Source organism: Fukomys damarensis, unplaced genomic scaffold (assembly GCF_012274545.1).
Source record: "Fukomys damarensis isolate Sample0158 unplaced genomic scaffold, DMR_v1.0_HiC HiC_scaffold_38, whole genome shotgun sequence".
NCBI classification, from domain to species: Eukaryota; Metazoa; Chordata; class Mammalia; order Rodentia; family Bathyergidae; genus Fukomys; species Fukomys damarensis.
In genome coordinates this window covers 76,096,175-76,119,405 of record NW_022900950.1, presented here as the reverse complement: position 1 = coordinate 76,119,405, position 23,231 = coordinate 76,096,175, and the positions used below count along the sequence as shown (strand labels likewise).

Genomic DNA, 23,231 nt, shown 5'->3' with positions numbered 1-23,231 from the left:
GATGTCCAGGAACTATGTCCACTGAGACAGGTGGGGGGAATTCTTGATATTTGTTCCATTTCTGTGCAGTTGTACAGCTTTGCCAGCCTCTGGGGTTTGGTATCTCAGGTGTGCATGGACACACAGATGCACTCATGAGACTGCTTAGCAGGGATTCTCCCTGTCCTTTGAGAGGAAAAGGGAAGAAGCAAAAGCAATGAAAACCACAGCCAGATCAAAATGCACCTTTCACTTTTGCCTGGAATGACAAATCTTGCTTTAATGCAAAGGAAAGAACCGTGCATCAAGCCTCGTTTGAAATGCTGGATGTAGGTAGAAATAAAGTGTTTTTGTTTCTTAGGTAATAAACAATGAGAAAGCCAATATTAAGCAAAGAAATTTTCTGAGGACCTTTAATACCTTAGGATTCTGGGAATGTAAGCTTCACCAAATTTAGATCTCATAAGCAAGTTTATATTTATCTTTTAAAACTTGGCAAAAGTCTTGTTTACACTAACATATTCTATTGAGGAATAGCTCGTGATAACTTTCAACACTAAATCTCTTAATGCTGATAGCATGTACTCTACTAGAGTGACAAAGTGATTTTATTTCTTGTTTTTTTCTTTCTCTTTGCCTTCGGTACACCTCACCTTTTGGTCAAAGGTGGGAGACTGTATCAAAATCAGTGAAGCTTCGTCAAATTCCCCCAAAATATTCCAGTTTTAGCTTTCTCCCTCTTTAATTTTGGTTACTGATATTCCCATTTTCTTTAAAGGGAGGGGAAAAAGTCAAACTACAGCTCACCACCAAAAACTGAATGTTTCTAATTATAACCCAGTGTTTAAACTACCAGAGCTTTTGGCATTTATAACCAATGGTCTTGTAAATCAATTTCAATGAAATCATTTCAATGAAATTTTGAATAGACTGAAAAAGCCATAGGGAAGTTTTTTAAATGGGTTTTCTAGTATGAAGAACTTGGGGCCTAAAAAAGGTGTTCAGGGCAGGTTGAGAAGCAATTTTGGCTAAAGTGTTAGTAAAGTCATTTCAGGCTAGTAAAAAATTCTAGGTTGACATGAACTCTGAGAAATTACTTTCATGAGCAGAAGTAGAAAATGATGATGATGGTGCAAAAATCCTTGATCTTTCCTTATTAAAAGATTAATTTGATGAGGCAATGTAAGTACAAGTACTTGAGAGCTCTGAATTCTCACCCTCCCCTACCCTGCACAGGGAATAAAAGCCTAAGTAAGCACTTGCCCAGGTTGCCAAGCAAGATTGCAGGCTACATGGTGTTAACTGGGGGTTAGGGTGGGGGACCCCTAAATAACCAGAAACTCACAGCCTTGGCTCCCCTTCTGTGCAGTCCACACCAAGGTCTCGCCTAAATGAGGGCTTCCTGTGCACACAGCAAGGCACCTCTGCTACCATGCAGAAGGACAAATTCTGGGGCTTCCTCGGTCGTGGTCGACCGTCTGCTCTGCTTTGCTTCTGTGCACTCTCCTCCTCTCTGGCACAAGCGATGAGATGCACCCATGGCATCTGTGCTGGGGTGCTTCTCTCTGCTACCACCTACATCCCATGATTTTCAACAACCAACTTACCCCTTTGGAGCCTTAGTTTGTAAAATTCCAATCAAATTATTTACCCTCTCTACCTCCCGGAGGCCCTGTGTTTGGCTCTTTGTCACAAAAGTTGCCTCCTTGACCTTCCTGATGATTATGTAAACAGAAGAATGCTCACCAGGAATGAACCCACGGATGTCCTGTAGCTGTCACAGGTTCCAGCTGAGTCATGCTTTTGGTTCATGCTCTTTTCCCTGGACCCTGGTCCCTCGCAGTACAGATGGTGCCTACCATAGAGCCTTGAAACTTACAAAGCTATAAGTCCTTGTTAACCAAAAATACCTTCTGAGTGCATGCACTCAGTGTAGGAATAAAGGTAACAACACTGCACCCCTGCTCTGAGGGGACAGATGGAGAAGACAGCAAGTTAATCCAGGATTACCATTCAGTGAGCCAAATGAGAAGACGGGGGCGCTCACAGAAAGATGGGGCCTTAAGATTCAGAAATCCCTTCCTTTTAGTCTCAAACACTTTTTGATCTTTAAAAGGTCCTCTCCAGTCCAGATAACTGAATTGTACTAATGTCAGGCCTTCAGTTTTGATAATGTACTGCTCTGTGTGAGGTTTCTCCATCAGGGAAAGCTGGTATGTGGGAGCCCATGATAGTGTTTCTTCCAACTTCTCGTCATTTTATCTTGATTTCAAAATTAAAAGTTAAAAACAATCCCCAGAATGAGTTATATCATAAATCCTTACCAGCAAGTGTTTTACTTATTCCTTAAACAGTATCACTAAGCAAAATAATCAGTCTACTTAATACTTCAAGTAGACTGGAAGCAAGCAACAAAGTGAGAAAGAGTAAGACCCCAGGCATGAATTCGATCGTCTAGTGCTTTGCCAAGGATAGGCCCAGAGGATGAGGTCCTAGCAGATCCCAGGGATTCTGCTCAAAGCCCCTGGTCTTTGCCTTGAACCCCAGTGCTGGTGTAACTTCCAGATCTCTCTGCAGAAGCGGGAGGGAAGAGATGATCCCAGAGGAGGCCTCTGGGCTGATGAATATGTCGGAACAGACAATCCTGCCACATTTTCCCACTTCAGAAAGATGGGAGAATTAATTTACCAACATGCAGACCCCAGAAGTGTCTAGTATTCCAGCGTCTATGCTTGAAGGTTGCTAGAATTTTTTTTTCTTGCTATGAATTTGGAATTATGCTTTCAAGTAGAAAGAAACTTAGTAAGTCTATACAAATGAATCACCGTCTGCATAAAGGAAAACAGATTATCATGTGTAAGAACCAAAGAGGTTCACAAACTGAATTTCATACATCAGGATACACTTTTGTTGGAGTGAAGTGCCTGGAGTTCCTGGATTGCCTAGAGTTGACTAATTATTTCAAGCTATATGGTTATATGTGTTTGCTTTTATATTTGCCATTTATGGAGAACTTTCTGTGGGCCAGGAACCATACCGAGTGCTTTACAAACTGTGAGGTACCCCACCTTATAAAATAAGAAACAGAAAGTGAGACGCATTAAGTAGCATTCTTGATGTTACCTTGCAAAAGTGTTGCAAAAGAATACTTGAATCCAAGTCTGTTTCCTAGAAAAGACTATGCTAGTAAAACATGATTCACTCCAAAACATTCTAAAATTGGAATACCATAAAATTTAAAGGTAAAGATACCCAGAGCAAAGCCACTGACCTTCGGGCTAATTAGGTATTTCTCCATTTCAGAAATTAAGCAATAAAAAATACTGAAAAAATACCGAAATGATGAAAGTACCTTATGTGCATGTACCAACCTGTCAAGATGAAACCCATTAATCTGTGTAACCAACATGCACTAATAAAAGAAAATGCAGAGAATACCGCTGAGCCCAAGGCCTCAAAGCCTATAACTTCAGGTTGTCACAGGTTATCACCTGGGTAGCGGGATTCCCTCCCCACCTCCGAGAGCTGAACAATCCCAGAAAGCTCTGCCTCAGCCATCACCCCAATCAGAGCAAAAACCCACCCATGGAACCAAGAACCCACTCCTTCCTTCAAAATAAGCATGGGAAAGGGTGGGCCATTCTGATTTGGTTTTTGTTCTCCCTTGCTATAAGAATGAATGGTAAGTAGAAAAACAGGAGCATGTGAAGGGAGGGCTCCTATTATTTGTGTAAGAAATCCATATTTCAATCAAGTAACTATATTACAGTGATTCTGGATATCTGGTATTCAATTTATTTTATACTTATTTCTATATTCCCTGAATTAACTGGGGTTGCCTTATAGCTTTAATCTTCTATGCTAATAAACACGTCCTTTTGAAATAAAAATCAATGCCCTCAAAAGATGTCTGAGAGTTCGTCATGGGAGGAGCACCCTTGTGGCTCTGTCACCAGCTCTCCTCCGCCACACAGAGACCTCATGTCTGACAGCTGTATCTCGACTCCTCTCTCCACCTGTCTCCCACCATCCCCCTCGGCTCACCCAGGTCTCTCCCTGCAGCCCTCCAGGTCTACCTCTAATCAAGGTGTGAACCCAAACGTGAACCGTATGATGAAGTGCAGGGCAGAACAGCAGGTAAACTGAGTATTCCTGAGCAGTAGGGACCACACTTTTTCATAGAAAGAGATTTCTTTGCTTTGTGAGAGCACTGAGTGCGCAGTTGAGCTGGGAGATTGCCCAGTTATAAAGAACTGTTTCATTATTTAAAGTAGCTAGTGCTGCTGCTGTCTCCTAAGCATCTTTTCCATTTGTTCTGATCTAATTAACTTAGGAAAAAATATATAAAGTTTCCTTTTGTTTTTCTTCCTGATGTTTGAGCCCTGAGTGAATTGCTACCTAGTTAGGCAGTTTCCACTTATGTCTCTTAAATACTTTTTAAATTTCAGTAGCATAAAATCAGGCTTCTTTGAGTGGGAAGGAAATATAAAAATGGTAGAGGACAGTACCCTCATTTGTTACACAGGAAGGGAGAACCAGGGCTGTATAGCCAGCTCCCTTTTATCTCAAGTTCTATGACTGCTGATTTTTAAAGCTGGATCTCCAAATTGCAAGTGCAAAATGAAAAAGCAGGAAATCTCAGAAGGTTAAAACACTATTTTAAAGTAGAAAAACCCTTGACTGAGGCTGTAAAATGTGTTATCCAGTGAAATCCTAGATTCAAAGAGTAAGATCTGGCTGATATTCTAACCTGGTGTAATCACTTTTCACCTAACTGCCTCATAGATGAACATTTTAAATCAAGCTCACAAGAAAGGTGAGAAAGGCTCTGGCCCCAGCTCCCCAACAGGACCGCGTACAGGGCCTTTGTGGAAGAGGCTTTTAAAACACCCGAGGAGATCCAGGCCAAGAAAAGGCCTTCACGGAGAACACTGCCGCCTGTCCTTGCTCTTATCATCCAGGCCCCAAGTGATTGAGTCACCTCTAAAATGCCATCCCAGGCCATGCACACCACGAATCCAGCCACTGGGGCCACCCTCGGAGGGGAGGGGTCTGTGACAGCTACAGGTTGAAGGTGAGACTTTGCATTACTCTACGGTGCAACTGTGGCCGAGGAACATTAGCCAGCTTCTCAGGAGTCACTGGTAGATAATCAGAGTCTCTTCTTGCTCCTTCCCTGCAGCAAAAAGAAACACAGCTTCTGTCTTTGTGCTGTTCTCCTGGCCAAGCAGGAACAGTGGAGGCGTCATTCCTAGGGGTCAGAGTCACCTGAAACCTCCTACTGTGTGTTCCTTCTTTGTCGTCCAGTGCACAGATTCTGCAGAAGGGGAGTGAGTTTGCTGGCTTCTTGAGGATTGAAAGGATGCTTAGCAAGGCCCTTGGCATAAGACAAGTCAGCTCCAGGTGGTGACAATTGAGAATGTGGTGGCATAAAATCCCACCCTGGCAAAGCATCCGTGACCATGACTGGGTGATCTCTTCTTTGTCACACTGGGCAACGCTGTCTTTGCATTTTGGTTCCAGGCACTGAGGTGGAATAAGTAGGGGAAATTAAATAATCTTCCTTCCCTGACTGCTTCCTCACCTCATTCAATCTTAGGTGGAGCAGTGTGTGTGTGTGTGTGTGTGTGTGTGTGTGTGTTTGTGTGTGTGTGTGTGTGTGTGTGTGTGTGTGTGTGTGTGTGTGTGTGTGTGTGTGTGTGTGTGTGTGTGTGTGTGTGTGTGTGTGTGTGTGTGTGTATGGGACTTTTCACCCAAGGCCTTTGCACTTAGCTACATTTTTTTTTTTTTTTAGTTATGGTCTCACCAAGCTGCTTGATTTGTACTCAAATTTATAGTGCTGCTGGCTCAGCCTCCCAGAGTGCTGGGATTATAGACAGGTGCCACCACAGCTGGCCAGCTGCACCTTCCCCTTTGAGCCTACTGTGTGCTCTACCCCCACTCCACTCCCAGCCCCATACAGTGCTCTGTGCAAAATCCTTCCTTTCCTGGCCTCCATGACACCTGTATTGGCTTCCTTTGAAGGAGTCATTCCAATTTCTTCCCTAGCACTTTTCCCTCTTAATTAAGACCTTTTCTCTCTTAACTGGTCTCTTTTGATCAGTCTCACCATGGGTCCTAACAAAATACCAACAGACTCTCCTCTCCTGACCCCAAATCTTGGACTCCAAATTCTCATTTCTTTTTACCTCATCTCCCTTGAACTCCTCCCTCACAAATTAAAATTTCCATAGACAATAGTTGCTTAATAAACATATTATTTGCAAGCTACACCCCCTGCTCCATTTTGAAGTTGCCTGGATTCCTGGGGTTTTTTGACTGATTTTTTCAGTGTTGAGTACACTGGTTCCAACATTTGATCTTCAGGGTATAAAGAAACTACAGTCCTGCCTGTTTCTGCATTTGTAGTCATTGAAACAGGTAACTCTCACTTACAGGTGTGAAATTAAAATACAGAGTAGGCTGGACAAGGTGGTGCACACTTGTAACCCTAGTACTAGAGGAGGCTGAGGTAGAGGATTACAAGTTTGTTCTTAGTCTAGGCAACTTAGTGAGATCCTGGAAAAACTAGTGAGAGCCTTGTCTCAAAATAAAAAATAAAAAGGGGCTGGGAATGTGTCTTAATTCAAAAGCACTGGATTCAATCTCCAGTGTCCCTCAAAAATTCTACAGTAAAAAATGTAAATGCATGTGAACTGACAAATTTTGAGCATGATACATAAATCAAATCAGGAGGCCTGTATAGCTGTTTGGCTATTTTATCCAGGCCACATATTGCAAATCTGCATGAATGAAAATAACTAAGTTCACAGGGCCACTGGGCCTGGCTATGAGCTGGAGCACCACCCCCTGCCAACGCCTTCACCCAGAAAACCTCCAAGCCTTGTCTTTCTCTTTTATTCTATGTTCTCATACTTCCCGATCATGTCAGCCTTTTGATATCTTACTAGAGTTTGTTCCCACAGCAAACTAGAAACGTTTGACTCATCCTCAGTGGTCCCGAAGAATTGTCATTTTTATTTTCCCAGTTGTGGCTGATTTCCTGGAAATTGCAAACTGTACCTTGGTTTATATATGTTTCCACTTTCTCACACATTTCAAACTTAGACAAAAACACGTCTTCAGATGCCCCTTCTGTGAGCTCCTTTCCCCTCTCTTTCACCTCCCTCTTTGGGTTAAGAACAAGAGAAATGGCTAGTTTGGCTAAGTTAAATTTAGATTTTTTGTTCTGCCCTTCGGATTGCAATCCTTCCCCCGATCTTGTGAGTTCACAGCACAAGAATTTAAATTCCTTGGGAATAAAGGACTGCTTTTATTTATTGCGCTCCAGTGACTGTTCTGGACAGCTGAGCATTTATCCCCAGTGTTGACCTGAAAGAATGTGGCCAATCGTTTGTCCGTCAAATCGATTTTATTGGGCAAAGAAGCCTACACGAAGCTTTTTGTCGTGTCACTGGCTTTTAGACATCTTTTACAAGTTTCTGTGCTAGCTTACACAGCAGGTTCAGTACAACACCCCCGATCCGTAGACGTCATTACCTAGGAACAGCCGCACAGAAATTAAATAATCTCGTTTCTGTCCCTCTCGGAGTTCCCATTCTAAGGCAGGCAAATTCAAATAGACACAGATTAGAATACTTAAATTAGAAATGGAACAGAAAAGCCAAAGTCAAACATTCCATCATTATTATATTCCTCGATACCTTGCCTGTGATATAGCTCTAACAAAAGGCTGAAGAGGAGAGTGGATGGATGAACGGATACGGTACCGATGAAGAATGGAACTTAAATTTGTGTGTGATAAGGAAAGGACAAATAAGAGAGATGCTACACAGCGCTGAGCAGAGACAATGTCTAAGGGCAGAGAGCCAGCCCTGGCAGAGGAGAGCGCGTGCTGTGTGCGGTGATGCCCAGTCAGCCACAACCCAGAGGGTTGATGACGGAAGTGGAAGGCTTAGGAAGTCCTTCCACATCATCCTGTCTCTCAGTGGATTTACTCAGATCTGGAAGAGGTTAAAGAATAGTCCACTCTATGTGAAGCCACACAAAGTATCTGTATTTCTCTCCTCTTGAATGGCTCATCAGCCCCCGAAACCTCTTTTCACAGGAAGAGTGCCTGTGCCCTTGATCTGAAACCTGTGGGCTCACTCTGGCCTCCTGGCCTCCGCGAAAAATCCATCCGCTCGTCACAACGCACTTCCTGGCTACACGCGTTCTTCTTGCTCACAGCGTTTGTTTTCTACTCTTTTTTCACTTAGGTCCGAGTATCCAACCCAGGGTGCCCTTGAGTGGAGGCTATATTTTCAGCCCTTTGTATTTTTACTTTGAGACAGGGTCTCAGTTGCTTAGGTTGGGCTAGAACTTGCAATCCTGCCCCAAATCTACCAAACTAGGCTTCAGGCATGGGCCACCGCACGAGGCTCTATTCTAGTTTTCTTCAGTAGAATTAATCGTTCCGTTTTGTCCCTTTCCTTCCTCAGAAAACAGAATTATGGAAGGGCTGAGGGAAGAATGTTAAGAAGGCAATGCGAGCCTTCTGCTGTAATGTTTGAGGAAGGAAGGAAATGTAAACAATTGTACACACACACCCACACAGACAAACACACACTTTAGTTCAATATTAAGCCTATCATAACCAGGTACAGTATATGGCATGCAAATTTTTATATTTTGAAAGCCACACATTTCACATGTGCAAAATGAAATTTTATGTTTCTAGGACCCAAGTCTATGACTCCTACATAAAAGGATAGGGCACTTAAATTTGCACATTCACAGTAACTCTGCTTAAAAATCATGCCTTCTGCTTAACAGTCAGCATCTACCACTCAAGCATCTGTGCTCCCTCTGCCCTTTTCCTTTCAGTCCAGCACTGTTTGCATTTAGCAGCAGCCCCTAGCACTTGGAAGCTGGGGACAGGCAGAGAGCTCAAAGTCTGCAGTGACTGCCAGCTGTTCTCAAAGGTTCAGTCCCAGCCGACGCTGGCATCAGCACTAGGGAAGCATTCACCTCCCCACCCTCCAGCTGTTCCACAGTGGCCACCCCACAAGGGTGTTTCTTCACCCTGCCTGCCCATAGCCAGGCTTCCTGGGGGGCCACAGGAACCCCTCAAAGGAGCCCAGGGGAACTGGGGGTGACAAAGGCCCCCCACAGCTGCACTAGGGACACCCAGCCTCTTGTATCCAGTGGGGCATCTGCCTCCTAGGCACCCACATTTCCCTTGGGCTGCATATTATGTGAGATAAGTCACTTCCACTTGGGAAGCCCCCAGACTCCAGTGATTTTCCACCCACTCCTGTTGCCCCAGGAGGGGCAGATTCCAAGGGGAAAGGGTGCTTCAGCCCTCATGTTCAGCTCTCACCAAGTTCAGGGTGTCACCAAGGCCGACCCCTCTGTGTCCGTCTGTCGAGCTGACCTTGACATTCAAAGCCAAGATGGTAGAATTTATATTTATATTTAGAGGCGTTTATTTTATTGTAATATGAATTTATATTCATATATGTTAACATATATACACATGTATGTTCCAAGTAACTTTGGAACTCAAATTCTAAACTAGAAACAATCGTTTGCTCTGTCTCCCTTGGACAGTATAGTCCCAACACCTACTTTAAACAAGAGGAGAAAAAAATAGATTAACCATGAAAAAAGCCTTTTGCATATATCATAAAATCAAGGATCAATTGCTTGATGTTAGCAGGCACAAGTGAATGTCCGTGTGTACCCCAACTTTCAAGAAATTTCTATTAAACAATCAAAGCCTTAAAACCTTGCACATAGGTTTATTCCCATTATGAAAGGAATATCTTTATTGTATACTTTTTAAAGTCACACAAAAGTATTCATTCTATTCAGATTCAAACTCAACTTGATTCACAATACCAAACTTTTTAAAATAACAGTTTTCATGATGTTGCCCAAAATGATACCTCGACTTTCACTTACATCTATGTTTTGTGTAGCTTTTAATTTTAATCATTTTCCCTACTTTTTACAATAAAATTAATCAGGATATTACAGAAGAAAACACCAAAATATAGAAATATTGGGCACACACCGCCATCAGCAAGGTGGCCCGTGCCTAACGCGGGGAAACCTCCCTCGGTGTGCTCAAGCAGGTCTACCCTGGATGGAGCCTCCCGCCTGTGACGAAACAGGCCACACGGGACCCAACGCACACACATGGGTGACGCCACACACCAGCTTCAGGCAGGCTCCCACTCTGCTTTCTCTTTGCACGGGGCAGGTGAAGCAAGGACCAGAGAGAGAAGGGAGCAACCAGACCCTGCGGCCCTCAACATAAGTCCGAAAGTCCACCAGAGCACCCGCCCCATGGCTGTATCCAGCAGAGAAAGACCAGGAGCCTGAGGGCATTTCTCAGCCCAGCGGAAGCAAGAACAGACTGGCTAGGAGAGGAACCGTGTCTGGGAAGAAATGGAAGGGCGCCTGCAGCGCAGAAAGTACATCTCAAAACGCACAGGCCTTAGGCTGCGCAGGCAAGAACTGTGACTGCCTGGGTCCTAAGACTACCAGTCCTGGATGGAAACCACTGATTCACACAGGGGATTTTTTTTACTCAATCTTTATTTGACTTTATTATTTTGTATTATTTGCATCTGTATTTCATTGAGGGTTTTTTTTTTTTTTTTGGAAGGTTGGGATTTTTCTCCCTTTTTTCTTTTTCCTTTTAGTTTCTTTTCACTTTTCATCTTTCAGTTTTTCTCTCTTCATTCTTAACTTCCTGTAATTTGTTTTCTGTTCATTTTTTCTCATTTGTTCTTTCTTGTAACTGTTCTCTAGCAGTATGACTTCCTTTTATTCCACAGTAGGACCCTCTATCTCAGTTTTCTCTCCTCCTACTCATATCCAATTGGTTAATTTCTCAAATTGATTTTTTTCTTTCTCCAATCCCCCACCTCCTCCACCTTTACTGGTATAACTACTAAGCTTTAAGAATCTCTAGATAGCTGGATAACTTTAGCTAGGTAGACAGCTAGTTAACTTTACACTTCTGCTGTTGAACACTGTTCTGTTGTCAGAGATAAAGTTGTTGCATTTAGTAGAAATTTAGTGTAGATCAATAAAATGTCAATATTTGGTGTGTCTTATAGGTCCTTCTGTGTGGTTAAGGGAGGTGCATTATTGGTCTCTAGGTTTGGTCAGTACTCGGTTTGTATCTGATATAATCATTGATGCCGATTTTACTACAGCCAAGGTGACACAGTTGCTGCCGTTAATTGATTTTCTTGGGATGCCAATATCTGCATTGTGATGGAGTCATTAACAGTAGGGTGAGCTGGACATGGTGGTGCACGCCTGTAATCCCAGCACTCGGAGGCTGAGGCAGTAGGATCGCTGTGAGTTGGAGACCAGCCTGGGCTACATAGTGAGTTCCAGGTCAGTCTCAACTACATAGTGAGACCCTGTCTCAAAAAACAAAAACAAAACAAAACAACAACAAAAAAAACCCAGCAGCATGGCCCATTCCTGGAGAACTAAGTACTGAGTCAAATACACTGCAACTTCCCATCCCAAGTAAATGGAGGTGGTTGGGTTCTGGGACAGAGGCAAAGGCAAATAGCCATGCCCAGAGGACAACTCAGAAAAGCAACCGCATGTCTCAACTCAAAAACTAAACAAATTATAAAAAATAGAAATATGAGAAGACAAGTCCACAAAATGCCTCCCAAAACTCTAAACTCCACCTAAGCCAATCCATGAGATTGAATGCAAGGAAAACAAAATCCACACACTTGAGTTATTTGAAATGATGTTGAGAGAGATAACAAAACACAATAGGGCATTTGGCAAACTCACAGATGATATACTATAATAAAACATGGATTGGGCCAAATAACCAAAATGATCAGCAAATCTACATAAGGCACTAATAAGAAACTAGCAGAGCTAAATAAAATGATGCAAAGACAACTGATCAGCATAAAGAAGAAGTAGAGTCCAAGAAAATGTTCCAAATATAAATTCAGGAGAATTTCTGTTGCAGTTATGGGCAGCAGAAGTAACCAACATAAGGACAGAATATGAGAACTAGAAGACAGGGCTATTGTCAGTGACCAGTTAATGAGAAGATGCCTTAAAAACAAAAAAGAACATGAACCATGGATCCAATAGCTTCTAGATGATGCAGATGACTAACATTAACTGGAATTAGTGAAAAATCAGAACACAGTACAAATGGCATAAAGAGCCTGTTTAAACCCCAAATAGCCACAATCAGAAAGGAACCTCTCCACATCACAGTCAAAAACCCCAGCATTCCAACACAAAGACAGTCTTAAAAGCAGCTAGAAAAAAGCAACAAATTATTTATAGAGGTAAAACTATTGGAATTACCAGACTTCTCAAGACAGCTTTAAAGGCCAAAAGAGCTATTTCAAGCCCTAAATTAAGAAATCAGGCTTCAGGACTGGGGATTTAGCTCAGTGGCACTGTGCCTCTCTTGCAAGTGCAAGGTCCTGAGTTCAATCCCTGGTACAAAAAAAAAAGAAAAGAAAAGAAAAGAAAGCAATCTTCCAGAATAGAGTAAGAAACAAAATTCAGCAGTATGCTATACACAAGAGATACAACCCTCTCCCAAAAAACTCAAAAGATTAAAATCAAAGTATGGAAAACAATACCCCATGTAATGAGAACCCCCAAAAAACAAGTGTAGCTATTCAGTATTTAAACAAATTGGACTCCAAGCCAAAACTGTTCAAAGAGGCAAAGTAGGTCACTATATATTGGTTAAGAAAATGATCAAAAGAGAAGAGAGAAAAAAATCATTAATATATATACACTGAACAATGGTGCACTTAACTTCATTAAACAAGTACCACTGGGCATAAAAAATGTATCAGATAAATACCCTACTACCACAGATAGATCCACTAGGCAATAAGCAACAGTGAAATATCAGAACTGAACAAAACCTTCAAATGGACTTAATAGATATCTACAAAATATTTCACCCAACAGCAGACTATGTGCTCTTCTAAGAAGCACATGGAACTTTCTCCAAAGTAAACCACAGAGTAGCCAATGAAGCAAGCCAAAGTAAATGTAAAAGAATTGAAATCATATCATGCATACACTTGGATCATAGCACAATGAAATTAGAAATGAACAGGAAAAGAAAACACAGATATTATGCAAATGCACAGAAAGTAAACAATGCACTCTCAGCTAAAAAATGAGTTACAAAAAAAAAAAAAACAAGGAAAAAATAAGATGTTTTCTAGGACTAAATGATAATGCCAGCACAGGATATCAGAACTTCTGGGAAACAACAAAAACAGTCCTAAGAGGGCCGTTTACAGCAGTTAATGCCCACATCACAAAAATAGTGCAAGCCCAAATAAATAGCCTAATGATGCACATCAAGATCCTAGAAAAAAAAAAGAACAATCCAAACCCAACGCTAGTACAAAGAAGAAAATTATAAAGATTAGAGCATAAATCAATTAAATTAAGACCAAAATATTCAGTAGTGAATCCTTCCAGAGCTGAGTTTTTCTTTGTGAGTAGGTGTTTTTATTACTGCTTCAATTTCATTGCCTGTTATTGGATTAGTCAGGTTTTTAAATCTTGTTGGTTCAGTTTTGGAAATTCATATGTATCTAAGAATCTATCCATTTCTTCTGAATTCTCCAAGTTATTGGTGTACAGGTAGGTGAAGTAGTTGTTGATAATATTTTCTATTTCAGCAGTTCCACTGCAATTTCATGGTTTGGATTTTTAATGGATTTGAATCTTTTAGCTCTTTTTTGGTTAGACTGACTATAGATTTGTCTGTTTTATTTATTCTTTTGAAGAATCAACTCTTCAATTCATCATACTGTTCTTTCTAGGATGTCCTTCAGGATGGTTTGGTGGTCATGAATGTTTTAGGTGGCATTGTGCATCTTTCTTGTGGTGGTGTGAGTCAGGTCTAGTTTATTTTTGAAAGGTTCCCCATATGCTGTGTGGACAACAGGCTGACAAAAGATCAAAGGGGAAGCCAGAAGCCCAAGCAGGGCACAGTTACAATTTGGGTGTAAAGGTAGCTCATGAACTGGGGAAAAAGCCAGGTGAGGACAAATTCAGGACGCTTGAAGACAAGAGTCCCCAGCAATTGTTGAAGGATTTCAGGTGGGAAATGAGGGGCAAAGAGAATAAGATAAGAGGATGCAAGATGAATTGTAAGGGTCAAAAGGGAACAAGGAAATTTTAAAGAAAAGAAGTGGTACATTTTGCAAAATGGCCACATAATCCATGTCCACTTCATTAAATAACTCAATTCTAGTGCTCGCTTCAGCAGCACATATAATAATTCAATTCTAGAGCAATGGAGCTCCCTCATCCCTGTCACAGATGTGCATCCGAGCCACTTGCTGGTCTGGCGAACTAGTGCAGATGGACAGGGCAACAGGCTGCCACTCAGACCAAGTCCAGGTGGCAACGGCAGTGACAGCATGTGACCAAAGAGGGAAATGGTAAATCATTTCTCTCTGCTCAGGCTGGTGACCTGAATTAGCAACCACCTCCCATCAAAGGCTTCACTCTTAATTTGAGGTGGCGGCACAGACAGAAAAGGAAGTCAGGCAGTTAACAACACAAAATAAGCACCCACAGCAGGTGGGTACGTTTATTAAGAGGCAATCAGAAAACTCTGGAGATGCTTTGCAAAAGAGGAAGAAGAGTCCTAACTAGCTGCTGAAAGGAGAAACCTAAAAAGATAAAAGCTAGAGCATAGCTTAATGGTAGAGTGCTTTCCCAACGTGTAAGACCCTGAGTTTGATTCTCAGATCGAAGAGAGAGAGGGACACAGACAGACAGAGCACCCAACATTTTACCAACCTTATTTTGAAGTTTTTAAAATACACAAAAACACTACAAAAGTAGTATAATTGCACACTCCCAAACTCTTTGCCTATATATATTTATTGTCAACATTTTCCCACATTTCCACCTTCCCTACCAAACACACATGCATATTTTTTTCCTGCCGAATGATTTGAGAGTAAATTGCAAAATTGCAGCCCTTTACTCCTAAATATGTCAATACGTATCTCCTAAGAATTACATCCTCTGAGCCTCCATACAATTACTAAATACAATACATTTAACATTAGTACAATAATACCCAATATGACATCCGTCTCCACAGTTTATCAAGTGTCCTAGTCCAGGGAGACTTGATGTCTCCTAGAATTTGCATCAATTTTTCTTTAAAGTTATGGCCTGTGGGACTTCTTGTTTTCACATTTTTGCCCTTCTAATTGTCCTTAGCCAATCTTCAAATGCTAACATCACACAAATCAATCCTGATGAACTTTCCAAGGTATTTCTAAAGCTTCACCCTTCACCCCCACTCCTGCCTTTACCTTGTGACCTCATTTTCAGGGCTCCTTCATTTAGACTCATTTACCAAAAGTACAGCTTTTTGTTCCCCTCCAGAATAGTGTACACTGATGTTTTCATCAGTCTTTGCTGTTAGGTCAGAAATGCATTATAGACAGGGCATAAGAAAGAAAAGACCAATCAGCAAGGCTTAAGCAAATAAGAATTTATTTTTCCACAACTACACAGAAGTCAGTACTTGCTGGCTCTGGGCCATCTGTTTAACTGAGCCACCGTAGTCCAAGGCTCTTTCCTTCCTTCCACTCTACCATCCTTCACAGTTTTCTCATTCTTTGTCTGCCAAGGGGTGGGAACATGAGTACAAGTCAAGTCCAGCTTCAAATTAGGAAGAAGGGAAAGAACAACATGGAGTTAAATCCCCCAATCCTTATATCAAGAAAGATATAGTTTTCCAAGACATTACCCAAGGAGGCATCTACCCCTTAGGGCTGCTTGGTGGGAATTGTGTCACACAGCCACAGCTAACAGCCAGTGAAGCAGGAACAGCAGGAAACCAGGGTGCTGCTCAGGCCAGTCCTCATCAACTGTACGGAGCACATTGTCACCCCAAACACAGCAGGGTTCTGTTACCACGGGAGAAGGCAATATGGGGGAAGTGATCATGGACAGGGAACCAATGGTTTCCCTGAGCCTTAAGTCAGTGTTTTTATCTACTTATTCATTCTCTGTTTATCAATAGCATTTCAAATTTTTCTTCTTTGTTTTTCATCTTCTCTCCCTAGTGGTTCCTCTTGAGATATGAACTTTGTAACTGTTTTAATTAACACTCCATCTTTCCCTCAAATCAAATATTACTGCAGCTGCTACAGCCTCCTCCTTGGACACAGGCAGACACATGAAATTCAGTCAGACAAAGTGACTTGACCAAATGTGCCCATCAGTTTAAGGCACACCCAGCAATAAAACACAACTGTACTGCATATAAAATTGTAGTGTTTGCTCTCAGGATACCTGCATTCTGCTTTCTCTTATCCTTTTGGCTCATTCTTTGAAAATTTAAATATAAAGTTCTCCATGAGGCCTGACCAGTTCAGTTATCTCTGGAGACATTTCTAAAGAGAGCTAATGATAAATGATAAATTCTTATGATAATAAAAGAGTTTCAAAGTCCATTTCTCAAGACTAGGGAAAGAAAATAATTTTTTTAGAAAACAAATAAAATTTGAAAGGCAATTGAGGACTTCTGTTTCTGTTTCTCTCTGTTTTTTTTTTTTTTAATTTATCCCCTAAATATAAAGGAAAAAAGAAACTAGGAAAAGAGAACATTGTCTTACCTAAAATGTACCAATAAACTCAATGAGGAAAAAACAAGAAATCATTATCCCAAATGAATCATGTGTCTAAGTTTACAAGGTTCCCATCTCCAATATTTCTGTCTAGAAAAAAATAGGAAAATCTTTATTTAGACGCAAAATGTTTGCCTTTGACTGTAAGGAAAAACTCATTGGGAAACCCCGGTCAATATAAACGTGAAATACCCTCATGTAGCAGAATATCATCTTTGCAATAATTTCAAAAGAAGGATAGATCACAGGGAAAAAAGAGGAGTGAGTTCTAAGGCATAACTGACCTTGATTTAAGTGAAAAAGAAGATGCAAGGACATTGCTACCTCTGAAAATGGGTGCCTCGGTAGAGGTGGGTTCTCAGCGGCTCTTAGCAAGTTGGTTAACTCAGGTACAGTGGTTAAGAATACATGTTCTGAGATCAGAAAGTTCTGGTCCAGCCCAGTTCCACCACTAACCGGTTCTTTGGTCCGTAAGCACTTTGTCCCTCTCTGTTCTTGCCTACTGAGTTACAGAACCATGAGGATAACACTTATTTAATGGAGCTGTTATGAGAAAGAGGTTGAAAAAAATAAGTCATGAATCACTCAGCCTCATGCCTAAAATATAATAAATGCCAAAAATTATAAAGGGAAAAAATACTGATCAGAATGAAAAGTAAAGGTAATTCACCATTTGGTTTTCAAAATAGACTGAGGGCCTATATGGCCATTCACACTTTTTGGAAATAGAAACTTTTAAGACAAAGGAAGTCCTGCCATTTGTAATACAGGGGAAGAGGATGTGAATCTGGAGGATATTGTACTCAGTGAAGGAAGCCAGAAACAGAAAGACAAATACTTCATGATCTCGCTTCTCTGTGGAATCTGGAAGAGTAAATTCATTCAGTTAGAGAGTAGAAAGTAAATATCAGTGGCTGTCGGGTGCAGAAGCACAGGAGTGATGGGAAAACACTGGTTAGATTGTACAAGGTTTTAATCAGTCAGGATGAGTAAGTCTCTGAGATCTACCATCTGGCAGATTCGCTTTAGTTAATAATCATGTATAATCCATTTAAAATTGCTCAGAGGAGATTTTAAGTGCTCTCTCCACAAAAATAGTAAGTTTGTGAGATGACAGATATGTTAATTGGCTCAACTTATTATATGTTAATTATATAGTAATGTAAACTATATATCACATTTTATTACATAAACGTATACAATGTTTGCTGATTAAAGTCTAAAAAATATAGTTTTAAAATAGGAGCTAGGGATGTAGCTCAGTGGTAAAGCACCTGCCTAGCATATTCAAACCTGTGGGTTCAATCCCCAGCACCACACACACAAAATTAATTTAACTTCTTCCTTCTCTATCTTTATTTGTTTTATTTCTTTCTCTTTTCTAATTGCTCTGGCTAGTGTTTCCAGAACTATGTTGAATAGGAGCGGTAACAGTGGATATCCTTGTCTTGTCCCTGATTTTAGAGTGAAAGCTTTCAATTTTTGGCCATTTACTATTATATTGGCTATTGGTTTGTCATAGATGGTTTCTGTCATATTGAAGTTAAGACCATCTATTCCAACTTTCTGTAGGGTCTTTATCATGAATGGGTGCTGGATTTTGTCAAATGCTTGCTCTGCATGTATTGAGATGAGTTTTGTCTTTGGCTCTGTCAATATACTGCATTGCATTTATTGTTTTGCATATGCTAAATCATCCCTGAATTGCTGGGATGAATCCTACTTGGTCATGATGTATAGTCTTCTTGATGATTTGCTGCATTCTCTTTGCCAGTATCTTGCTGAGGATTTTTGCATCTATGTTCATTAGGGAGAATGGCTTGTAGTTTTATCTTTTCTGTTAGGTTTTTCTCTGGTTTTGGTATCAGGGTAATACTGGTTTCCAGAAATGATTTTGGGAATATTGCTTCTATTTCACTGAAGAGTTTGAAGAGAGCTGGTAGTATATCTTCTCTAAATTTCTTGTAGAGTTCAGCAGTCAAGCCATTGGGACCAGGGGTTTGTTTTTGTTGGCAAGTTTTTAATTATATTTTCAATTTCATTGACTGATACTGGGTTACTAAGAATTTTTATATCCTCTTGATTCAGCTTTGGTAATTCATATATCTTGAGAAACCTGTCCCTCAGATAAAGTATTAATATGTAGAACATACAAATTGAAAAAAAAATCAGATTCTCCCCAAATTTAAAGATCCAATCCAAAAATGGGTATATCTGAAATGAATAGACACTTCTCAAATCAAGAAGTACAATGGCAAATAAATATATGAAAAATGTTCAAATGCACTGGCCATCTAAGATATGCAAATTAAGACTATGCTGAGATTTCACCTCACTCCAGAAAGAATGGCTAAATTAAGAAATCAACCAACAACAAATGCTGGTGGGGCTATGGGAAAAAAGGAACCCTCCTCCACTGCTGGTGGGGCTGCAGACTGGTGCAACTACTGTGGAAATCAGGGTGGAGATTCCTCAAAAAACTAGAATCAGAGGTCCCACTTGACCCAGGTATTCCCCTTCTGGGTACTGTCCCCAAAGAATTAAAAGCACTAATGTTTACAGTGGCACACTTTGTAATAGCTAAATCTTGGAAACAACCCAAATGCCCATCAACAGATGAATGGATAAAAGCGATGTGTCGGTTTTTTTTGTTTTGTTTTGTTTTTATACAGTGGCCATAAAGAAAGACAAACTTGAGACACTTATAGCTAAATGGGTGAATCTTCAGACCATTCTTTTAAGTGAAAAAAATCAGATACATGTGCGTAATATTGCATTATCTCTCCGATGTGAGAAAGTGAAAGAACAAAAATGTTTAACAGGGCCAGGGATTTAGCTCAGCGGTTCGGTGGCCTGCCCTGCAAGCGCAAGGACCCGAGTTCAATCCCCGGTACCAAAAAAACAAAACAAAACAAAATGTTTAACAGATAATGTGAATTATGAAGAAATTTTTCAAATGAATGGGAAACTGGGAAGCAGGCAAGGGCAAGAGAAGGGAGGGGAAAGAAAAAAATAAAAGAAGGAAAAATGGAAACGAAACTTGTGTAAATGAGGGGAGAGGGGATTGAAGGGAGAGGAGGAGACTGGGAGAAAAAGAAGAATCAAGATATATCATAGACAGGTTCAAATTCCCTTTTATGAATGTAATTGCTAAAAAAATATATATATATATATATATTTAAACTGTACCAATAAAAATTAAGGTAAATTTTTTTAAAAATTAAATTGCACACCACCACCACCACTACCACCACACATTAGGGGACGAAGAGAAGCTTGTATCTAGTTGGAGATATTCTGACCAGAAGGCTAAAGTATAACCAAAAGGAAAACATTACAAATTTATTACTAGACATGAGCTAATACAGATTGGAATCATGGCTCAGACAGTAGCGATGGAAATAAGGTGTTAAACAGAAGAGGTATTAAGATGAAATACAACCACCCTTGATTTTGATCTTATTTCCTGGCTGTCTTACCAATAATACTCAATAAATCTGACTTATCACACCCATGCGTAGGAGTAGAATATTATGCTTGGATACTCAAAGAAAGAGCTTTGTCATAATTTCAGACACACTAGAAATGCATAAACAATAAGAAACTCCAGAAATCTCGGCTACTCTATGTGCTGAAAACGTGCACTTATTTAATAAATGTTCATTCAATACGTGAGAGAATACTGAGCCCCAACTAATGTTTCCAGTAACCCCCATATCTGAGGTTTGCTTATCCTAAGCCTTCAGAAATGTTGATTCTTAAAAACTCAAGGGAAAGAAAGAGAGGAAGTGGGGCAGAGTGGGAGACACAGAGGGAGGGCAGGGAGGAGGAAGGAAGGAAAGAAGGAAGGGAGGGAGGAAGGGAGGGAGGGAGAAGGAAAAGAAAGAAATCTTATCTTCTGTCTTTTCCCGGGCTTTCACTCACAACTTATTTTCTTGGGCTTTACACAGAGGGTTACAGAGAGTCTAGTGTGGATGCGTATCTGCATTTTTAACTACAGCAAAGTTCAAATAACAACCAAAATAGTGAGAATAGTGAGACTGCTACCAGTCACTTAGACCCACAGGCTCAGGTTCAGTTGCTTACCACTGACCATTTATTTTGGTAAAAAGGACAAAGGCCTTACTCAAAACCAGCTCTGCGGATATGCGGGGGCCTCCTCACCTGAGGCGCCATCTCATCACGCAACGTGCGTCAGCATCTTTTACAACAAGGAACGGCGGGCGGGGATACACGGAGACGATCCAGGGATTCAGGCACGTTTCATCCCCCAGACCCTGACCTCTCCTTCCCTTCCCTGTGCAAATGAAGCTAGACTTTCCTCCTGCTGCCATACTCTGTCCACCCCGCTGGGCTGAGGAAAGGTAGGGGCAGCGGTTTATGCCTGAAGGAGCCACTTGACTCTAAAAATCTAACTTTTGAAGTTCTATTTTTGCTCTTCCAGTTACATTGCACAGGCAGGCAATTACTGATACAAGTGACAAAGGGAGAAAAATGTGGAGAAAAACTATAAAATGATGACAAATCTCAAGAAGCACAAGTCTCTGGTCAAATTTGTAGGTTAAAAAAAAAATCCCCTCAAGTGGCCCGAAACACAGCACCATATTGTTGAACATGTTGACCCAATTTACAAGAGAAAGACCAAACTGCCAAACTTCACCCAAAAAGCTTAACCCACAATTATATCCGAGGCACCAGTATAGATATTTTTTGACAAGTTTTGCTAAAAAGGGGACACAGTGGGCATTAAGGGGCATGAGAAATAGGATTGAGAATTTTTTTGCCCTTTAAAAAATTACTTTTATTGGTACGTTTATGCTAATATAATGACACGCATCACTGGAAATGTGCACCTTTACATAATCCATCTTGTTTTTCCCCATTTCCCTGCCCTCCCTTCAACCCCCCACCCCTTCCTATGTACAAAGACTTTGTTTCCCTTCTTTCTTTTTCTCATATTAATTCCTTTCCCTTCTTTCCTTTCCACTACCCCTCCCACTTCCCCTACACCTTTGCCCCTTTTCTTCCTATTTCACATTATCTATTATACCTTCTATGCTCTTTTTTAAGACAGGATACATAAAGCATGCTTTCAGCATGTTGGGAATGCTCTAAGAAAGTGGTACCAATGTGTGCTGCTTACAAGAAAGATGAGAGCAGCTGGAACGGATGCTGAGGGTGGCGGGGGTGTGGAAGGACCGACCGTGGGCAGGGCTGAAGGTCCTGGAGGACTAAGGGGAAAAGAAATAATGTAATTATCCAGGAGACTGGCAGAGTAAGTGGAAGAAGAAACAAAGGGAGAGGGAAGGACTGAGACAAGGCCTGGGCTTGGTCATCCCTAGTTCTTCTCGTTGCCATGGGTGGTTGCGTCCTGGGTGGGTTTCACAGCTCCTGTGCGCGATGAGGAAAGAACTGGATGTGGCACGGGACAGTAAGGAAAACACAGCAAAGTTTAATGGCATTTCATTAGGCAACAGTACCCTCCAAGTGAGGGGCTCGTGCCTGGGAATGAAAGTGTCACAGGCACTGAAGGGACTGGGTTTAGAAATTTGAAACGTCGTGCTGAGTCTTTGCGCCTTCCACTGGGTCTTCAGAGCACGAGTGACAGGCGCTGTGTCGTGCTGCCTCTGCCCGTCACACGACTTTCCCCATAATTCCCTCTAAGTGTGCGTATGAGGTGCAGTCCATGTACGTGAACCTTCAGTGAGTTCCAAGTGAAGATGTCACTCCAGGTCACGCAGGAGGATTTGGCATGATGCATCTCACCCCTGGGTAGGACAGCCTGAAGTGGGGAGGGCTGGGGTGTTGCCCAGGCTCAGATGAGTGGAGGGGACTGGTCCACGGCTCCGATTTTATGGTCTCTATTTTTCCTGCCACATTTAGCCCAAGTGCACAACTCAGAATCTGAGTCAGCAATGGCCAAGGTTGTACTTACAGGGTCTGTTCCCTGCCCATCATAACAAATCACAGTCGACACTGACAACAAAAGACAAGTTAACAAGACCAAGAACAACAACAACAAAAAATTAATCACAGTTTTACATAATATAAGAACTTTCAGAAATGAAGACATCAAATACAAGGGAAAACTGTCCACTTTAAAGCTTCAGTTCACTAAGGATGGACAGCCACATAGACATGTGACTAGACAAACAGCCATCTACTCAAATCCTCCTTAGGCCTTTCTTCCTCTTACCAGCTACAAAACAAGTAGTCTTCCTTACTGTTGGACACTAGTAAGTCAGAGCATTTTGTTATGCCCAGCTCTCACACAGAAAAGCAAGGGGGAATAGGGCAATGGTTTATGTTTTAGGCCTCAGGCAAAAGGAATTCCGCTTTCCTTGACTGGCTTGGGAAAGACGAATTCTGACTTCTGTGCCCTCTCTGGGGGAAGAAGGAAGGAAGAAGAAGAGTAACTGACAGGAAGCAAGGCGGAGGTCAGGGAGAAACTCTGCTTCTGAAGGCTTGATTTGGAGATATTGTTTTCTGAGCCCCAACACGCCTTTTTCACCAAAGTGAATCATACTTTAAGTCTAAAAGTGGTAAGTTTTAAAGGTTGCAAAT

The 23,231-nt window shown here is 41.3% G+C and overlaps 1 protein-coding gene across 1 annotated transcript in view; it reads left to right on the top strand.

The window, feature by feature from the left end:
- Window positions 1–23,231, top strand: part of Rxfp1 (relaxin family peptide receptor 1) — a 103,208-nt gene that overhangs the window by 637 nt on the left and 79,340 nt on the right. The gene's annotated exons all lie outside the window — the stretch shown is intronic.